The sequence below is a fragment of the Eptatretus burgeri genome, chromosome 26 (assembly GCF_056783735.1).
Source record: "Eptatretus burgeri isolate ZD-2024b chromosome 26, Ebu_testis_v1, whole genome shotgun sequence".
NCBI lineage: Eukaryota > Metazoa > Chordata > Myxini > Myxiniformes > Myxinidae > Eptatretus > Eptatretus burgeri.
In genome coordinates this window covers 145,769-167,727 of record NC_140986.1, presented here as the reverse complement: position 1 = coordinate 167,727, position 21,959 = coordinate 145,769, and the positions used below count along the sequence as shown (strand labels likewise).

Sequence of the window (21,959 nt, the reverse complement as noted above, 5' to 3'; positions counted from 1 at the left end):
AGAGAGAGTGAGAGTAAGAGACAGACAGAGAGAGTGAGAGTAAGAGACAGACAGAGAGAGTGAGAGTAAGAGACAGACAGAGAGAGTGAGAGTAAGAGACAGACAGAGAGAGTGAGAGTAAGAGACAGACAGAGAGAGTGAGAGTAAGAGACAGACAGAGAGAGTGAGAGTAAGAGACAGACAGAGAGAGTGAGAGTAAGAGACAGACAGAGAGAGTGAGAGTAAGAGACAGACAGAGAGAGTGAGAGTAAGAGACAGACAGAGAGAGTGAGAGTAAGAGACAGACAGAGAGAGTGAGAGTAAGAGACAGACAGAGAGAGTGAGAGTAAGAGACAGACAGAGAGAGTGAGAGTAAGAGACAGACAGAGAGAGTGAGAGTAAGAGACAGACAGAGAGAGTGAGAGTAAGAGACAGACAGAGAGAGTGAGAGTAAGAGACAGACAGAGAGAGTGAGAGTAAGAGACAGACAGAGAGAGTGAGAGTAAGAGACAGACAGAGAGAGTGAGAGTAAGAGACAGACAGAGAGAGTGAGAGTAAGAGACAGACAGAGAGAGTGAGAGTAAGAGACAGACAGAGAGAGTGAGAGTAAGAGACAGACAGAGAGAGTGAGAGTAAGAGACAGACAGAGAGAGTGAGAGTAAGAGACAGACAGAGAGAGAGTGAGAGTAAGAGACAGACAGAGAGAGTGAGAGTAAGAGACAGACAGAGAGAGTGAGAGTAAGAGACAGACAGAGAGAGTGAGAGTAAGAGACAGACAGAGAGAGAGTGAGAGTAAGAGACAGACAGAGAGAGTGAGAGTAAGAGACAGACAGAGAGAGTGAGAGTAAGAGACAGACAGAGAGAGTGAGAGTAAGAGACAGACAGAGAGAGTGAGAGTAAGAGACAGACAGAGAGAGTGAGAGTAAGAGACAGACAGAGAGAGTGAGAGTAAGAGACAGACAGAGAGAGTGAGAGTAAGAGACAGACAGAGAGAGTGAGAGTAAGAGACAGACAGAGAGAGTGAGAGTAAGAGACAGACAGAGAGAGTGAGAGTAAGAGACAGACAGAGAGAGAGAGTGAGAGTAAGAGACAGACAGAGAGAGTGAGAGTAAGAGACAGACAGAGAGAGTGAGAGTAAGAGACAGACAGAGAGAGTGAGAGTAAGATACAGACAGAGAGAGTGAGAGTAAGAGACAGACAGAGAGAGTGAGAGTAAGAGACAGACAGAGAGAGTGAGAGTAAGAGACAGACAGAGAGAGAGTGAGAGTAAGAGACAGACAGAGAGAGAGTGAGAGTAAGAGACAGACAGAGAGAGAGTGAGAGTAAGAGACAGACAGAGAGAGAGTGAGAGTAAGAGACAGACAGAGAGAGAGTGAGAGTAAGAGACAGACAGAGAGAGAGTGAGAGTAAGAGACAGACAGAGAGAGAGTGAGAGTAAGAGACAGACAGAGAGAGAGTGAGAGTAAGAGACAGACAGAGAGAGTGAGAGTAAGAGACAGACAGAGAGAGTGAGAGTAAGAGACAGACAGAGAGAGAGTGAGAGTAAGAGACAGACAGAGAGAGTGAGAGTAAGAGACAGACAGAGAGAGAGAGTGAGAGTAAGAGACAGACAGAGAGAGAGAGTGAGAGTAAGAGACAGACAGAGAGAGAGTGAGAGTAAGAGACAGACAGAGAGAGAGTGAGAGTAAGAGACAGACAGAGAGTGAGAGTAAGAGACAGACAGAGAGAGTGAGAGTAAGAGACAGACAGAGAGAGTGAGAGTAAGACACAGACACAGACACAGACACAGACACAGACACAGACACAGACACAGACACAGACACAGACAAAGACAGAGAGACAGAGAGAGAGAGAGAGAGAGAGAGAGAGAGAGAGAGAGAGAGAGAGAGAGAGAGAGAGAGAGAGAACCAAAGCCGAAGCGTGTGGAACACTCACTGGTCAGGACGACGCGTGACGGGATGAGAAAACAACAAGGCGTCTCGAGGTTCGTGCCACGTCTTCTCCTTCCCCATCTCCCTCTGCCGTTCGCGTTGGCGCCGCCCGATGATGATCTATTATTTAGTTTAAACATTCGCACGATCTCATTTACAAGTACAATGAAAAAAAAGTGCGTATCAGAAGAACATTCACCGCCGAACAGGCCGCCACCGCCCGGTTTGGTTCAAGTGAAGGAAATCATGAGCATTCACCGCCCAACAAGACGCCAGCTGCTACACCGCCCGGTACCGTTAAAGTCAAGTCAATCATGAGTATTCACCGCCGAACACGCCGCCACTTGCTGCACCGCCCGGTGAGGTTAAAGTTTAGTCAAGCATGACTATTCACCGCCGAACTCGCCGACAAATGCTACACTGCGGGTGAGGTAAAAGTGGAGTAAATCATGAGCATTCACCGCCGAACTCGCCGCGACCTGCTACACCTCCCGGTGAGGTTAAAGTAAAGTAAAGCAAGAGTCTTCACCGCCGAACTCACCGCCAAATGTTACACCGCCCGGTGAGGTTAAAGTAAAGTAAATCATGACTATTCACCGCCGAACTCGCCGACAAATGCTACACTGCGGGTGAGGTGAAAGTGGAGTAAATCATGAGCATTCACCGCCGAACTCGCCGCGACCTGCTACACCTCCCAGTGAGGTTAAAGTAAAGTAAAGCATGAGTCTTCACCGCCGAACTCGCCGCCAAATGCTACACCGCCCGGTACGGTTAAAGTGAAGTAAATCATGAGTCCTCACCGCCGAACTCACCGCCACCTGCAACACCGCCCGGTATGGTTAAAGTGAAGTAAATCATGCGCATGTGGGGGAAAATTTTTTATTAATGTATTTTAAATTGTAACAAATGGAATTTCAGAAATGTAACTTTTTTGCAGCAAGTTGAATTGGCTGTCATTTCTGGCCAAAAGACTTTGCCCGAAATGATAAGAAATGTGTTGTTCTGGAGCAGAGTGACCGAGCTGATAAATGAACCTTTGCTTAGAAATGTACGAAGTGGCTTTTCGTCTAAAGCACACGTCTTCAGTCTGGGTGAATATCCCCCAACCTCTCTCTCTCTCTCATAAAAGTATGAAATGCTTTGAAATGCGAAATTGTTTTCAGTGCAAGCACGTGAGGAAGTATAGTTTCTCAGTGGCTTGTACTCCTTAGAACTGACCAAGTACCAAGTTAGAATAAAACTCTCTGATGTAATGTAGAAGTGAATTGAATCAGCTTGGTCTAACTGTTAACTAAAGTAAGAATAAATGAAATAGAACCAAATAATATTGCAATCAATGGGGATTCTTAAGTTCATTGCACAAGGGTGAGAAGTCTATGGTGTATGATTAGGAAATAAATTGTTTCACAAGGAAGGACTTGTGTGGATATCAGATTTATCAGTGTCGATGGGGTTTTTGTAGGATTTTATAATCAAATCGGACAAACGTTAAACTCTGTCTGAAGTCAAACAGGATTCCACAATCGGCCAGTTAGAATCCTTCAACGATCACAACAAGGTAGGTTAAAAAAAAATCCACATCAATGTCTGTTAGAAAAGTTTGTGATGTTTGCTTGAAAAGTGTGTGATGTTTGTTTGAACAGTGTGTGATGTCTGTTTGAAAAGTGTGTGATGTTTGTTTGAAAACTGTGTGATGTGTGTTTGAAAAGTGTGTGATGTTTGTTTGAAAAGTGTATGATGTGTGTTTGAAAAGTGTGTGATGTTTGTTTGAACAGTGTGTGATGTTTGTTTGTTATGGTGTATGATGTTTGTTTGAAAAGTTTGTGATTTCTGTTTGAAATGTTTGTGATGTTTGTTTGAAAAGTGTGTGATATCTGTTTGAACAGTGTGTGATGTCTGTTTGAAAAGTTTCTGATGTTTGTTTGAAAAGTGTGTGATGTTTGTTTGAAAAGTGTATGATGTTTGTTTGAAAAGTGTATGATGTTTGTTTGAAAAGTGTGATGTTTGTTTGAAAAGTGTGTGATCTCTGTTTGAAAAGTGTGTGATGTTTGCTTGAAAAGTGTGTGATGTTTGAAAAGTGTGTGATCTCAGTTTGAAAAGTGAGTGATGTTTCCTTGAAAAGTGTGTGATGTCTGTTTGAAAAGTTTGTGATGTTTGTTTGAAAAGTTTCTGATGTTTGTTTGAAAAGTGTGTGATGTCTGTTTGAAAAGTGTGTGATGTCTGTCTGAAAAGTGTGTGATGTTTGTTTGAAAAGTGTATGATGTGCGTTTTAAAAGTGTGTGATGTTTCTTTGTTAAAGTGTGTGATGTTTGTTTGAAAAGTTTGTGATGTTTGCTTGAAAAGTGTGTGATGTCTGTTTGAAAAGTTTGTGATGTTTGTTTGAAAAGTGTGTGATGTCTGTTTGAAAAGTGTCTATTTGACATCTGTTTGAAAAGTGTGTGATGTCTGTTTGAAAAGTGTGTGATGTCTTTTTGAACAGTGTGTGATGTCTATTTGAACAGTGTGTGATGTCTATTTGAACAGCGTGTGATGTCTGTTTGAAAAGTGTATGATGTTTGTTTGAAAAGTGTATGATGTCTGTTTGAAAAGTGTATGATGTTTGTTTGAAAAGTGTGTGATCTCTGTTTGAAAAGTGTGTGATGTTTGCTTGAAAAGTGTGTGATCTCTGTTTGAAAAGTGAGTGATGTTTCCTTGAAAAGTGTGTGATGTCTGTTTGAAAAGTTTGTGATGTCTGTCTGAAAAGTGTGTGATGTTTGTTTGAAAAGTGTATGATGTGCGTTTTAAAAGTGTGTGATGTTTCTTTGTTAAAGTGTGTGATGTTTGTTTGAAAAGTTTGTGATGTTTGCTTGAAAAGTGTGTGATGTCTGTTTGAAAAGTTTGTGATGTTTGTTTGAAAAGTGTGTGATGTCTGTTTGAAAAGTGTCTATTTGACATCTGTTTGAAAAGTGTGTGATGTCTGTTTGAAAAGTGTGTGATGTCTTTTTGAACAGTGTGTGATGTCTATTTGAACAGTGTGTGATGTCTGTTTGAAAAGTGTGTGATGTCTTTTTGAACAGTGTGTGATGTCTATTTGAACAGCGTGTGATGTCTGTTTGAAAAGTGTATGATGTTTGTTTGAAAAGTGTGTGATCTCTGTTTGAAAAGTGTGTGATGTTTGCTTGAAAAGTGTGTGATCTCTGTTTGAAAAGTGAGTGATGTTTCCTTGAAAAGTGTGTGATCTCTGTTTGAAAAGTGAGTGATGTTTCCTTGAAAAGTGTGTGATGTTTGTTTGGAAAGTGTGTGATCTCTGTTTGAAAAGTGAGTGATGTTTCCTTGAAAAGTGTGTGATGTCTGTTTGAAAAGTTTGTGATGTTTGTTTGAAAAGTGTGTGATGTTTGTTTGAACAGTGTGTGATGTCTGTTTGAAACGTTTGTGATGTTTGTTTGAAAAGTGTATGATGTGCTTGAAAAGTGTGTGATGTTTGTTTGAAAATTGTGTGATGTTTGTTTGAAAAGTGTGATGTTTGTTTGAAAAGTGTATGATGTCTGTTTGAAAAGTGTGTGATGTTTGTTTGAAAAGTGTGTGATGTCTGTTTGAAAAGTGTCTATTTGACATCTGTTTGAAAAGTGTGTGATGTGTGTTTGAAAAGTTTGTGATGTTTGTTTGAAAAGTGTGTGATGTCTGTTTGAAAAGTGTCTATTTGACATCTGTTTGAAAAGTGTGTGATGTCTGTTTGAACAGTGTGTGATGTCTATTTGAACAGTGTGTGATGTCTATTTGAACAGCGTGTGATGTCTGTTTGAAAAGTGTATGATGTTTGTTTGAAAAGTGTATGATGTCTGTTTGAAAAGTGTATGATGTTTGTTTGAAAAGTGTGTGATCTCTGTTTGAAAAGTGTGTGATGTTTGCTTGAAAAGTGTGTGATGTTTGTTTGGAAAGTGTGTGATCTCTGTTTGAAAAGTGAGTGATGTTTCCTTGAAAAGTGTGTGATGTCTGTTTGAAAAGTTTGTGATGTTTGTTTGAAAAGTGTGTGATGTCTGTTTGTAAAGTGTGTGATGTCTGTTTGAAAAGTGTGTGATGTTTGTTTGAAAAGTGTATGATGTGCGTTTTAAAACTGTGTGATGTTTGTTTGAAAAGTTTGTGATGTTTGTTTGAAAAGTGTATGATGTGCGTTTTAAAACTGTGTGATGTCTGTTTGAAAAGTGTGTGATGTTTGTTTGAAAAGTGTATGATGTGCGTTTTAAAACTGTGTGATGTTTGTTTGAAAAGTGTGTGATGTCTGTTTGAAAAGTGTGTGATGTTTGTTTGAAAAGTGTGTGATGTCTGTTTGAAAAGTGTCTATTTGACATCTGTTTGAAAAGTGTGTGATGTGTGTTTGAAAAGTGTATGATGTGTGTTTGAAAAGTGTGTGATGTTTGTTTGAACAGTGTGTGATGTTTGTTTGTGAAAGTGTGTGATGTTTGCTTGAAAAGTGTGTGATGTTTGTTTGAAAAGTGTGTGATGTTCGTGTGAAAAGTTTGTGATGTTTGCTTGAAAAGTGTGTGATGTTTGTTTGAACAGTGTGTGATGTCTGTTTGAAAAGTTTGTGATGTTTGCTTGAAAAGTGTGTGATGTTTGTTTGAAAACTGTGTGATATTTGTTTGAAAAGTGTGTGATGTTTGTTTGAAAATTTTGTGATGTCTGTTTGAAAAGTTTGTGATGTTTGTTTGAAAAGTGTGTGATGTTTGTTTGAAAAGTGTGTGGAAGCTGTTTGAACAGTGTGTGATGTCTGTTTGAAAAGTTTGTGATGTTTGTTTGAAAAGTGTGTGGAAGCTGTTTGAACAGTGTGTGATGTCTGTTTGAACAGTGTGTGATGTCTATTTGAACAGCGTGTGATGTCTGTTTGGCAAGTTTGTGATGTTTGTTTGAAAAGTGTGTGATGTCTGTTTGAAAAGTTTGTGATGTTTGTTTGAAAAGTGTGTGATGTTTGTTTGAACAGTTTGTGATGTCTGTTTGAACAGTGAGTGATGTCTGTTTGATCATTTTGTGATGTTTGTTTGAAAAGTGTGTGATGTCTTTTGAAAAGTGTGTGATGTTTGTTTGAAAAGTGTATGATGTTTGTTTCAACAGTGTGTGATGTTTGTTTGAAAAATGTATGATGTTTGTTTGAAAGGTGTGTGATGTTTGTTTGAAAAGTGTATGATGTTTGTTTGAAAGGTGTGTGATGTTTGTTTGAAAAGTGTATGATGTTTGTTTGAACAGTGTGTGATGTCTATTTGAACAGTGTGTGATGTCTGTTTGACAAGTTTGTGATGTTTGTTTGAAAAGTGTGTGATGTGTGTTTGAAAAGTGTGTGATGTTTGTTTGAACAGTGTGTGATGTTTGTTTGTTATGGTGTATGATGTTTGTTTCAAAAGTGTGTGATGTTTGTTTGAAAAGTTTGTGATGTTTGTTTGAAAAGTGTGTGGTGTCTGTTTGAACAGTGTTTGATGTCTGTTTGAACAGTGAGTGATGTCTGTTTGAACATTTTGTGTGGGACACTCCGTAAAGAGGACACTCCAGAGAGGGACACTCCATAAAAGAGGGCACTCCGGAGAGGAACACTCTGGAAAAGAGGACATTCCAGAGAGGGACACTCCAAAAGAGGACACTCCAGAGAGGGACACTCCGTAAAGCGCCAACTCCGGAGAGGGACACTCCGTAAAAGAGGCCACTCCGGAAAGGGACACTGCACAAAAGAGGATGCTCCAGAGAGGGATACTCCAAAAAAGAGGACACTCCGGAGAGGGACACTCTAAAAAAGATGACACTCCAGAGAGGGACACTCCGAAAAAGAGGATATTCCGGAGAGGGACACCGAAAACGAGGAAACCGGAGAGGGACGCTCCGTAAAAGAGGACACTCCAGAGAGGGACACTCCGTAAAAGAGGCAACTCCGGAGAGGGACACTCCGTAAAAGAGGCGACTCCGGAAAGGGACACTCCATAAAAGAGGATGCTCCAGAGAGGGATACTCCAAAAAAGAGGACACTCCGGAGAGGGACACTGGGAAAAGGATGACACTCCAGAGAGGGACACTCCGTAAAAGAGGACACTCCGGAGAGGGACACTCCGTAAAAGAGTACGCTCCGGAGAGGGACCCTCCAAAAAAGAGGACACTCCAGAGACGGACACTCTGTAAAAGAGGCCACTCTTCTGAGGGACACTCCGTAAAAGAGGCCACTCCGGAGAGGGACACTCCATAAAAGAGGATGTTCCTGTGGTGTAGCGGGCCTGCGGGGGCAGGGCATGATGTGGGGGAGCGTGGTGGAGGAGTGGCCGGCGTGATCACGTGCGTGCACGGGATATAGGAGTGCGCGCCGCCTGAGGCGTGGTAGTGGTTGCTGTCGCCATTGTGGCCTGGGAGCCTGTAAGTCGTGTGGCTTGTAGAGTGCATCGAGTACGTAATAAAGGGGAGTTACGGGCAACGTACGCTCACGCTCTCGCTCGTGCAATAAAGCAGGGTTGAACTGTTCCCCGCTCGTGTCTGCCTTTGGAGCACCACTGCCACAACACCACAGTTTGGCGACGAGGCTGTTTGGATCGGCGTGTGCAGGGTGGTTGGGTTCGGATCGGCAGCGAGTAACTCAGTGCACCCCGTGCGGTTCGAGGACCCGGAGGAGCGCATCGCAGGTTCGCGCTCGCCGGACGCACAGGCTCCGGGGCCAGGTGTCTCACCAGCACGGCCGGCTCAGGCATGGCAGAAGGTCGGGGCACGGCGCACGGACGCGTGCCCGTCTTCGTGGGAGATGACTTCGAATTGTTTTCTGAACAGTTGGGCTGCTATTTCCACGGTCACGTTGAGTGGACAACGGCCGCGCTCGGAGTTCGTTTAATTGAGGCTTGGCAAATCTCGGGAATGGTTTCTGCGAGGTCACGGCTAAAGAACGAGGACACGCAGTTCAGCTCGGACGCGGCGTTGGACGTCGCGCAAGCTCTGAGGAATGTCCGGGGTCTCGATGGTCGGTGCGCAGCAGATGATCCGGAGGTCAGCGCGATGTTCCAGGCGCGCACGGCCGCGCGCACGGTCTTCGGCGCGGGTCGTGGCCGAGCGTTGCAATGCAGTCAATCGGACGGCGGTCTGAGCACTCGGGGACGTCTACGGTGTGTGTGCCGAGTGTCATCAGCCATCATAACGGTCATGGATGGCGGTGTACGAAGCGACCCTTGCGTCCCGGGTCGAGACCTACTGCCGGTACGGTGTTCGGTACATGGCGTACACTTTAACGCCCGGGTCAAGTCTTGCAGCCTGGGTACAGAGATCCCGGCGGCCCGGAACGGGAGATACTGCCGATGTTAAACCTGCCTTCAATTGGTCCGGAGGTGACAAGATCAATGGCAGGGGAGGTTGAGGTGACCGGGGCACTGATGCTGCCCGTGTTGAACCTGGTTCCAATTGGTCCGACGGTGACAGGACCAATGCCAGTGGAGGTTGAGATGACCGGGCGCTGATGCTGCCCATGTTGGGCCTGGTTTCGGTTGGTCCGACGGTGACAGGACCAATGCCAGTGGAGGTCGAGGTGATCAGGGCACTGATCGGGTGTCGAGTTGAGTCCACTCGTGCTACCCTCGCATCGCACGCGTATGCCGGTGAAGCGCTGCCGGCGGTTGGCGGGGCGCACGTCTTGGTTGCCCAGCGGGGTCAGCGGGTTGCGCTCCCGCGGTTCGTGGTGCGAGGGGTGGGGCTCGCAGTTCCTGTTTCGGAGTTCGTACCTCCAGGTGCACCGGTGCCTCCCTCGGAGCACGTACCTCCGTGTGGACCCGGGCCTCCCTCGAGACGCGAGGGCGAGGTTCCGGCGACGGGGGCCGCGGCGATGCAACGTGAGCTGCCGTTCATTGCTTCCTGCAACGTTGATGTGCGGTTCGGGAGCAACGGGAGCCATGCCAGCCACGATGAGCTCTCGCGCTTCGGCTGCGCTCATGATGCAATGCGCGCCTGTGTCGTTCAGGCGATTTCAACGGGGAGTTGCAGCGAGCCCGTCGCGTTCAAGAAGTTCGCGGATCGCGACTGTCGACGACAAGCAGGTCATCGCAACGTCGCGACGACAACCGGGAGACGGACACGTGATGTGGTTCATGGGTTGCTGTTCATTGCGTCTTTGATTTTCATTGCTCAAATGATGCAGTTTAACGTTGTTGAAATAAATGCCGACAGTTCGTGTGTGAGAATATGTTTGGCTGGGATCAATCAATGGGATTTTCGTTATAACGGATGTGATGTGAAGGCTTTGGGGCGATCATGGCAAATAAAGAGGTTTTATTGGCCTCCCGCTGCCACGGGCCACGGGTTGTTACTTTGTCGTGTGCGGGGATTTTATCGGGGAAACGCGCTGTACGAAAAAAGAAGTTTGCCATTGCGCAGATGATGTTCTTATTGATTTATGACAGGCCTGGGTTTGATGTGTGGTTTGTATGGAATTGCTACCGTCTAATTGCCGTGTGGGTCTCGGAGATCGACTCAGAGCCGGGGCTGGGTCGCTGTTCAGCGTTACCCCCACCTCTGGTTTCGGCAAGGTCAGACGTGCCTGGCGCCTGGGGCGCAACTCTCTGTTCTCGCCAGAGGCCGTTTGGGCATACGTTGGAATCTCAGCTGATGGTAATGCGTGGGTTGTTATGGGGTGGTTGGTACACACAGCCAACGGCGCTGTTCAGCGTCCCCACCCAAGGTCAGTCGGGTTTGGCATTGGCACCACGGCTTCCAGACAGCGGGCTTCCGGCCTCGGAATGTTTATCTGCTTCGGTTCTGGCTGGGGGAGATGTGCCGCCTTGTCGGCCGGGGGGGGCGTTTGATGGTGCCGGGGGAGGTTTGCTCGGGAGGTCGCCGCGACCTCGCCGGAAGGCGTGTAAGCATGAGCTGCCTGGGGGCGCTTCTGTAAGCATGAGCCGCCTGGGGGCGCTTCTGCTGCGTAGTGATGCTGTGCTTCCCGTCTTGCTTCTTGATATCTGTAATGCGGTCAGGGTTTTTGTGGGTTCGTTATCCAACTCAGTCTTCGGAGCCTGGCCATTGCAGTTCCTTCCGCTCGCATCGACACGTTATATGGTGTGATGACCTATGCTTTTTCTTTTTGGGGCTATTATCGTTTTTGTACCTTATCTGCTTTTATATCATGATATCCTATGCTGATTATGCTTATTATGATGATGGTCATTTAATAATCATGGTTTTAGGAGGGAGGAGTGTGGTGTAGCGGGCCTGCGGGGGCAGGGCATGATGTGGGGGAGCGTGGTGGAGGAGTGGTCGGCGTGATCACGTGCGTGCACGGGATATAGGAGTGCGCGCCGCCTGAGGCGTGGTAGTGGTTGCTGTAGCCGTTGTGGCCTGGGAGCCTGTAAGTCGTGTGGCTTGTAGAGTGCATCGAGTACGTAATAAAGGGGAGTTACGGGCAACGTACGCTCACGCTCTCGCTCGTGCAATAAAGCAGGGTTGAACTGTTCCCCCGCTCGTGTCTGCCTTTGGAGCACCACTACCACGACACCACAGCTCCAGAGAGGGATACTCCAAAAAAGAGGACACTCCGGAGAGGGACACTGAAAAAGAGGACACTCCAGAGAGGAACACTCCGAAAAACAGGATATTCCGGAGAGGGACACTCCGAAAACGAGGAAACCGGAGAGGGACACTCCATAAAAGAGGACACTCCAGAGAGGGACCCTCCGAAAAAGAGGAAACTCCGGAGAGGGACACTCCGAAAAACAGGATATTCCGGAGAGCGACACTCCGAAAAAGAGGAAACCGGAGAGGGACACTCCGTAAAAGAGGACACTCCAGAGAGGGACACTCCGAAAAAGAGGACACTCTGGAGAGGGACACTCTTTTCAAGAGTTTCCTTCACGTAATGATAAATCCTATCGGTGGTCTCATTAGTTGTGTTCAAACCTCGATTCATTTTGACTGCAAACCGCCGTTCTTGTCGAAATACTGAACATATTGTGCTTGTCCGAAATCCTGGTGTTGGTGCAGTGGTTTGGGCAGTGGCTTGGGATCCAAAAGGTCCCGAGTTGAAGCCCCGTTGGACCACTGAATTAATACACCAGGGGGTTGACTCAGCCTGTCATCCTTCCGAGGTCGGCGAAATGAGTACCAGTGTACTGGGCCGGTGTATACCCTGGTTAAAATAGGTGTACCATATCCCTGTGTTGTAAGAGGCGACCAGGGTTGCGTCAGGAAGGGCATCCGGCGTAAAACATGTGCCAAATCACTATGCGGATCATACGGATGATCCGCTGTGGCGACCCCGAACGGGAGCAGCCGAAAGAAGAAGAAGAAGATTGTGCTTGTCCGAGTCCACATGAGATTGTGAATCGATACCATCTTTATTTTTTACACAGAGACCTCCAATCGTTCATACCAGTTCTACATAACTCGCACTCGGCTTCCCAATCTTCTCCACCTCTTCAAAAACACGGAGACATTGTTTTTTGTTTTTAGATTTGCAGTGAATTTACACTTTCGTTTTGTTGTTGTAAAGAGCTGTTGAAGAAAATCAAACGAGTGTGTACAGTACGGTACGGACTCAGACAGGACAAGGAATCATGGAGTGAGCACCTCCACTGGATTCCATCACTGACAGGTTGGGACAGCGAGAGGATGCGCGACTGTTGATGTTCGAACACGTCCATTACGCCATGACGGAGTAGTTCGGACATGTACCAAACTGTCCTGGTCCAAACAGCACGGAACCAGATTTTATCACCGAAAGGAAATGTAAAAGAACGATTAAACCGTTTAAGTAATGTAAAAAGTATCCCAAATCTTAACATTTATCCCTTTGAAAGCGCAAACGCCAAAAAAATAATCAAATAAATAAAAACTCAAAATGTCGGACATTTTCTGGAAATTATATAAACGAGTTCGAGTTGCGAACAAACCCCGTGGGATTTCATCCGTACAACTGTGAGGTGAGCGACGGCACGGACGAGGTATCGTTTTGATATTTGATAAGATTTTCATGGCGTCAGAACAAGAAACCAGAACACCTCACGAGAGTGAGGAGACTTTCATATCATCATTTGTGACTTAATTTTGCGTTGGGCGTCGCCCGGCGCATTTAATTTAAAAAAAGAAAGAAAGTTTTACGCATTTTACATACAACACACTCAATTTGTACACATCTTTTCATTTTCACACATTTTATATTATACGTGTGATGATGACCCTCACCAATCCTGGCCAAGAATTGAGGGGAGTCAACTGAGGATTCTCGAATATACGGTTTATTGAAGTTCCACAGCACACTTACAAGCGGAGGTGGCACAGGGACCAACCACAGCAGTCAGAACCTGTACCACACTAAAGGTTACACTCCAAAGGTTTCATATATAAAACCTATTCCTAGGTGGAGAAAAGCAAGGAAAGAAAGAAACAAAGATGCAAGTGGGTTTTTCCCCCTCCCTGCGGCCCTCGGGGAGAATTATCAGTAAACAGCTCCTTTGTCACGCTTCAGACAGCGAGAAAGCGCCGGCACATATTCATAAACAGGAGCAAATCCTTTGTAGATCTCCAAGACTTGTTGACACTCCACTGGAATTCATAACAGCCTGCAAAAGCTGCTCTCTGGCAAGGCCATGGCTGGCTTGTTGATATTACATTTTAACACATCGTACAGCAAATTGTAAAACGAGGGCAAAAGCTTGGAAACACAATTTGAAGCAACCAGGACAAAGGTTTGAATCCAGACACCTGATTAATGCAATTGATGAATGTTTAAATAAGTCAAATGTACAAATATGGGCCAATGGGGCCATCACCTAATATGTCATAACAGTATTCCCTCCTTGGCCACATTGTGGCCATATTTGGACATCAAATGACATAATTTAAATATTCTTGAGCAAGGGAAAAACATCACTAACAACCAATTCGATTTTATAGCCACAAATTAAATTTATAAAACCCCAAATGATTATCTCACCCATGATCACCATACCCTGTTCCTAGAGGAGATAGATATGCATTACACCAGTCCAATTAACAATGGCAGTGAACGCTCAGAAAATACAGTCGAGGCACACCCCGTTGACCTGAGGGGAAGGTAGATTTTTGCAGGCAAGAACTTGGGCTCGTTGCTGAGTTGAAGGTTATGAAAAGGATCAGAGAGGTGACCCAGAGTCCCAGCCGAGTTCGGCCCCTTGTCGCAGCAGTTCAAAAGAGCTATGCATGTTGGATACAGTCACGGTGGCTGCACAAGCCCCCAGCCGCACCACTGAACACATGTTGCAGGGGACTCGCCGAGTGGCCGTCAGGGCCTTCGTTGTGCATTGAGGTAGCCACAGCAAGTGCACGATGTATTTGCAGAGCAGCACTCCACGTTTCCACACTTGTCTGGCCGGTCTGGCCTCACAAAACGGCGACGTCAGTTCTTGCCCAAGCTTCTCCTCAGTGGGGTTTTTTCACATCGTTCATCTAATCTCCTCAGGAAGGGGGTAGTTTAATGATCACGTGTTGAATGCCCAATCACCCAAATCTGGGTTCTCTCCATCGTCCAATCTTTTGGTTGAAATTCTTTCAAAGCTCCACTTGACGAAATCGTACAGTGCATCAAAGACTGCTTTCAACACTCCGAAACAAATAAAGCATCAATTAAACACCAATCAACAAACTTCGTGGGTTTATGTATTTCCACAACACTGACAAAGGTTCTTACAAAATGCATTCAACTTGCATTATTTGTCCTATCAATATTTTATCCCTTTCCTTGTTATTTTTTCCTTTCCAAAACATGCTAAAATATATAGAAATCTCAGTTGTACATATACTCAAAACATTCATCTCATTTGCTATTTCCATGTAAAAGCAAACAGTCTTTATCAGGGTTCCAATTTGTAATCAATAATTCTTTTCACCAAAAAAATATTCCATTATCTATACAAAAATATGAAAGTTAGCTACTTCTTTCAAGTACCGAATCCAACGCATTTCGATTTTTCACAGTTACCATTTTAACATTTGCAATCATTATCTGCTAAACAATCCACAGTTTCATTCACAAGCAGTTCCAGAGCAACTGCCATTATTTATTTATTTTTCCAGTTAACTTGGCACTTTTGTGCTGATGAAAGATGGTCGTCAGTGTTAGAAATACCTCAACTTACTTATGTAAACGTACAAGAAGTACCACTCAATAAAAATCATGCACTTGTCCAATTAATCAGAAGACAGATAACATAGGTAATATTTAAATTGGCTTGAAGCATCATTGCACTCTTTTCAATATATAATTCTTTTATTTTGACCGATTTAACATTTATTTCATCGTTATGTTTTCTGTACTCCGCATAATTCTCGTTTATTCTTTTATTTGTCTTTCCACAAATTGTAGAGTCATTTTATTTAAATTACAGTCAGGTCAGTATCATCTCCTAATCAGTGAGAGCAATACAGTTACAATACATGGTACAATTCCTAATTCCATTTAATTGATTTCATGATTGCTGTTGGTCTCGCCATTCTTTATCATCTTATATATTATTTCCGAGTTTGTGGTTTCGTGTCGCGCTATCTTCGACTTTGTTCAGCGCTCGAGTAACGTGATATTCGGCTTACATTATCTCAAAGACCATATGAGGTGCATGGTACAAAAAAGTAAATAAAATGGTTCTGAAACAGGGAAATCGTATTCCACTTACTGCATTAATGTAAAATTACTACTGATACTCTGCATCAGATCCTTTCTCAAACACACCCACCCCAACATGTTGCGCAGAGCGCAGGTTATGCTAGTTCTGCATTATGGTTATGTAAATACCATGTTTTTTTCCCTTATAACTTGATTTCTAATATGTAGTGTTGACCAATCTGTCGATCAATTTTATAACAGAGACCCTTTTTCAATATTATGTAAGTACCTTAACTTAATATATTATTATCTTGATTCAATTCTCAGTAACTTTTTCCTATCCTCAATTAACAGATTATCAAAGTCCTAAGGTAAAGGATTCTCAATTTGCAATCTCAAAACAAAAGTTTATATCAATTATGACCAAAAGAAACATCATGGTTCGTTCCCAATTAGTTATTTTCCCACAATTTTCCTATTTTTATGAGCTTAGTCTGAAAGTAACTAACACGGTTTCCATACACTATCTCCATTTTTTATGTATTTGACAACCAATCCGGTAAAAGGTTTGTGAAAATCACTTTTCTGATTAATATCACATACAAACATTATCATGAGTATCACTTGTTGGTCCCATTGATCCTAAGATTATCCCCATCACCACCATTACAGGTCAAAACACACTGGTGTACCGTGTCTAGGTGTTCGCAAAACATTGTGCAGATCACACCTGTGTGTTCGGTTATCATAATTCACAAAATAGATTCCCAAATAATTCAAAGATAAGTTATTCACAGGAGTAATGATTAAACATGAGTAATTCACAGCAATATCATTGTCGTCGCAGAGTGATTCCATCCATCCATCAAACCCTTTCTGCTGTCCAAGCATTTAAATCCCCCTTAACATCCAATCGACATTATTCCAATCCTCTACCATTGTGACAATAAACAGAATTATCCGATGAAATCTAATGAATTTACCCTGACAGGTAGAGGCCCATATAAACACAACAGACATGTTTTTCCCTGTCCGTTTCCCGCACAGAAAGCTATGCAATGAATCTCAACGTATGAGGAGGCAATTAGGCCCATCAATCCTGTGTAATCATGGCGTGTGGTGTAAGTCCTTCTCTTTGCTTCATTAGTTCGCGCTCTCTGGCGGCTTGTTTCACCTCCACCGCCGCTCCTTCCTTCCAGATCGATGTCGTTGCTAAGCAACCATTCCTCTACATCCCATAATCCTCCGCGCCTCGGTCCCGCGTCGCTCACCATCCAAACTGTTGTCCAATGTCGGTAAAATTGTACAGTACACAAAGAGCACGAATCTTCGCAGATACGGTGGCCGTGAAGATATTAAAAAAACGCGTTTTAAAATACCAACTCCATGCGCATTTCAACACAATAGCTACCAAACCATTAAAACTTGCTGGGTTGAGCAACCAGAAGATTACCTTCACAATGCCTGCGATAGCTCGCCCCCCCCTCAAATGGACTTCACTTTCATCTCATCCCCGAGCTAAGCTGAGATTCAAACACATTGTGGAGAGGATTGGCCAATCACATCACACCATTACCGTCACCACTGAAGCATATGCTCACCTGCACTCACCACTCGCTCACCTTTTCTTTCGCACACCTCTCTCTAATTAACTATAAACTATGGAGGTTCAAAATGTACTAACATGAACACAAAACCTCCCAACAGCATCCAACACCAGGAGCTTCACAATCAATACCCCTCTCGTTCGCCAACCAGCATGGCTACCGAAGCAAAACCACTCCACATTCAACCGTGTGATTTTAAAACCCTTCCATAAAACTCCCTACTGTGCATCCCTCCTTCAGTACACTGTTCTCTTGGCACAGCCCAGACGTTATACATGTGAAAACAGCAGACACTTTGTAACACCCACCAAACAACAACAGATAGCTCTGTGATGAATTGAAGGACGTGTCGCGTGATCACATGTCGCGCGGCTCACGCACGGGATAGATAAAGCCGAGATTCCGCGCGGTCGGGGGGATTGTCCCTGGGGCATTGTCATTTACGGCGGCGGTCCACTTGGTGCTCGTTGAATGGTAAGAATTGAGAGTATACCGGAATCCGTGCTAATTGCTGATTTATTTTGCGGTGATCTACTGCACATGTATACATTGCTACATTTGTACTCCTTGCTGCACCTGTATCCCCTGATGTGCCCGTAGAAGCGGCTTCAATCAAGTGGAATAAAGCCTACACTCTGAAGGTTTTTCCCTCGCTTTCATTTCAATTTATTCCACTTGATCCCTTCGGCTCTCTCAACCAACGATGGACAAGATCTACAAACCGGAGAGGTTCGACGCAGACCCAAACGCGACTGACTCGGAAATGAAATGGGCGCATTGGTTCCGTTCCTTCTCACACTATCTGACCATCATTGAAGAGGGAGCCGACAAATTGGCCGCCCTTGTGAATCATGTCTCGCCCATTGTATTCAGGCACTTCTCGGAGTGTGACACCTACGATGCAGCGATCAACGTGCTGCAGGCGCTCTACGTGAAGCGCAAGAACGAGGTGTACATACGACATCTTCTCAACACACGCAAGCAAGCAGCCGGGGAGACAATCGATCAGTTCCTGCAAGCTCTGAGGCAGTTGGGAAAAGACTTCAGTTTCCGGGCCGTAACCGCCGAGGAACACCGAGATGAAGCGACCAGAGAAGCGTTCATCCAAGGGCTCAGGTCAGCCCCCATACGGCAACGCTTACTGGAGAAAGCGCAACCCACTCTTGAAAAGGTAGCTGACCAGGCTCGAGCAATGGATACGGCTCAGCAGCAATCTGAGTCATATGGGACACCGATGCTGTTAATGAACGCTGCTACGGCGGAAACTCAAGGAACCCCCCAGGGCACCTCCGACACTGAGGATGGAGAAAAACCCGAGGAATCGGATACCCAGACCTCGACAAACTCCTCAGCCACTACTTCGGTTGGTAAATGCTTCTTTTGTGGGTATAAAAGACACCCCCGCAACAAATGCTCCGCCAGGGATGCCACATGCATGAACTGTGACAAGAAAGGGCATTATGCCAGGGTATGCAAATCTACTCTTAGGAGAAATAAACCCACTTCTGCGGCCCTCTACTCACAAAAGAAACTAACTGCGGCTTCACCGGGAAATCTATCCAAGGTTATCATCAACGTGCGAATTAATGGGCATATGGCTGAGGCTCTGATTGATACCGGTAGCTCTGAAAGTTTCGTCAACAGCTCGCTAGTGAAGGGCAGGAAATGGAAGATCCACCCGACAGACAATACGGTATGCATGGCCTCCACATCACTACAGTCCCGCATACGAGGGTACTGCAATGTTGAATTGGACGTAAAAGGGTACACGCATCGGGATGTAAGGGTACTGGTGCTTCGTGATTTATGCGCAGACGTAATTCTGGGTCATAATGTCCTCAAGCAGCACACGTGCGTCGAAATACCCTTTGGAGGAAGCAAACCTCGTCTAATTCTAAATGCTCTGACCACCGCAGAGGTATCGTCCCCCCAGCTGTTTGCTAACTTGTCGCCGGACTGTAAACCGATAGCGATCAAATCGCGACGATATACCACTGCCGATATGAACTTCATCACTTCTGAGACCAAGCGATTACTGGAAGAAGGTATTATAGAACCGAGCGATTCGCCATGGCGCGCGCAGGTGTTGGTGACCAGCAGCCAGAACCATAAGAAACGAATGGTTGTCGATTACTCTCAAACGGTCAATCGCTTCACCCAACTCGATGCCTACCCTTTGCCGCGCATAGACGAGATGGTCGAACGCGTTGCCAATTATAAAATATTCAGCACCATCGACTTGCGAAGCGCCTATCATCAAATTCCCCTCCGAGAGGAAGACAAACCTTACACCGCATTCCAGGCAGGTAGACGCCTCTACCAATTCAGGAGGATTCCGTTCGGTGTCACCAATGGAGTAGCTTGCTTCCAACGAGTTATGGACGACATCATCTCGGATGAAAACCTCAAAGACACTTTTGTTTACCTGGACAATGTCACGGTGTGCGGTAAAGATCGGGGGGAACATGATATGAATCTGGATAGATTCTTGAGCATTGCTTGAAAATATAATCTGACCCTCAACTACGAGAAATGCGTATTCTCGGAAAGGTCAATTAATCTTCTCGGCTACACAATAGCCGACGGCACGATTAAGCCCGATCCTGAACGATTGCGCCCACTTCGTGAGCTACCCCCACCTCATGACCTGCAGACAATGCGTCGGGTGATCGGGATGTTCGCTTACTACGCGAGATGGATCCCCCAATACTCCGAGAAAATACATCCCCTAGTGCATTGCAAAAACTTCCCACCAGATTCCGCTGTTGTAAAAGCTTTCCACAGCCTCAAAGACGATATCAGTAATTCCGTGGTATTATCGATCGACAGCTCGGTGCCGTTCGTGGTGGAAACGGACGCTTCCGATCACGCGATAGCTGCGACGCTCAATCAGTCCGGCCGACCCGTCGCGTTCTTCTCGAGAACTCTCTCTGGAAGCGAGCAGAGACACTCGGCAATAGAGAAGGAAGCGTACGCTATTGTCGAAGCCCTGCGTAAATGGAGACATTATTTACTGGGAAACCACTTCACACTCGTCACGGACCAGCGATCCGTTGCATTCATGTTTGATGGGAAAAATAACGGGAAAATTAAGAATGAGAAAATAATGAGATGGCGGATAGACCTAGCTTGCTATAGTTACGACATTGTTTACCGGCCCGGGAGGGAAAACCCTGCTGCAGATACCTTCTCTCGGGTCTACTGTTCGGCGACAATCAGTCGGGATTTGCAAGACCTCCATGAGTCTCTGTGCCACCCAGGAGTAACCAGAATGGCACATTTCGTGCGCAGACAAAACCTTCCCTATTCTATCGAAGATATTAAACAAATGAATGCTTCATGCCCTGTTTGTGCTGAACTAAAACCCAGATTCTATGGCGCGGCATCTGGCAGGTTGATCAAGGCCAGTTCACCCTTCGAGAGACTAAATATCGACTTCAAAGGGCCCCTGCCGACCGAGACAGACAACAGATACATACTCACTGTTGTTGATGAATATTCAAGGTTCCCTTTCGCATTTCCGTGCTCGGATATGACCTCGGGCACTGTCGTGAAATGTCTATCTGACCTCTTCGCTATGTTTGGGAAACCTTCGTACATACATTCAGACAGAGGGCCGTGTTTCATGTCGGCCGGGCTAAAACAGTTCCTATTTGAGCACGGCATAGCAACTAGTCGAACGACGGGTTACAACCCACAGGGTAATGGGCAGGTGGAACGGTATAATGGAGTTATTTGGAAAGCCGTAACTCTGGCGCTGAAATCGAGAGGGCTGGGGCCCGAGCGGTGGGAGGTTACCCTTCTCGACGCTCTGAATTCCATACGCTCTGTGCTCTGTACGTCCACCAATGCAACTCCTCACGAACGAATGTTTACTCACCAGCGACGTTATGTTGACGGCCAAACGGCGCCCAACTGGCTAATCTATCCCGGAACAGTGTTCATGAAACGCCCGGTACGACAAAGCAAGTATGAACCCATGGTGGAGGAGGTCGAACTCATCGATGCTAATCCAGAGTATGCTCATGTCAGACTTCCTGATGGCAGGGAGACCACTGTGTCGGTTCGCCATTTGGCTCCCTCAGGTACTCCTCCCGCAGGTACACCACCATCTGGCACTCCTCCCTCTGACATTCCCTCCCCAGGTGTTCCCCCTAGGAACTCCACCCGGGAATGGTGGCGACAGAGCTGCCGCGTTCCACCCGAGAGCGATCGAGGAGTCATCCCCGGCACGAGTCGAGGCTCCCCAAGAGGATCGGAAGCCTCCCTCAAGTGAAACCGCCATTTACTCCCGGAGAGGTCGACGGATAAAACCCCCTCGCCGACTCGATCTGTTAAGGGGATTATCGGCATCCTCGATGCTCATGCTCCTATATGCTCATTATATCATATATCGATGCTCATTACCATGCTCCTACAACTCAAAATAATCCTCACTGCTTGGCATGTATGCTTCTGTAGTTTAAATAGTTCGCGCTGCTTGAAATGTATACTCCTATAGCGCTGAAGTAATCATGGTGCGTTAGTTGGGCCTCTAGTTACATTTTAAAGACGGGGAGAATGTGGTGAATTGAAGGACATGACGCGTGATCACATGTCATGCGGCTCACGCACGGGATAGATAAAGCCAAGATTCCGCGCGGTCGGGGGGATTGTCCCTGGGGCATTGTCATTTACGGCGGCGGTCCACTTGGTGCTCGTTGAATGGTAAGAATTGAGAGTATACCGGAATCCGCGCTAATTGCTGATTTATTTTGCGGTGATCTACTGACTGCACATGTATACATTGCTACATTTGTACTCCTTGCTGCACCTGTATCCCCTGATGTGCCCGGAGAAGCGGCTTCAATCAAGTGGAATAAAGCCTACACTGAAGGTTTTTCCCTCGCT

General features: G+C 45.7%; 1 protein-coding gene across 6 annotated transcripts in view; it reads right to left on the bottom strand.

Moving 5' to 3' along the window:
- Window positions 1-21,959, bottom strand: part of LOC147007759 (dynein axonemal heavy chain 17-like) — a 552,046-nt gene that overhangs the window by 437,769 nt on the left and 92,318 nt on the right. For 2 of the 6 annotated variants that reach the window (XM_085866448.1, XM_085866450.1), the window contains exon 1: window positions 16,916-17,025. The exons of the other annotated variants lie outside the window; for them this stretch is intronic. The gene's annotated coding sequence lies outside the window, so the exon portion shown is untranslated. Of the gene's footprint in view, window positions 1-16,915; window positions 17,026-21,959 lie in introns of those variants that run through there. 6 annotated transcript variants of the gene reach the window in all.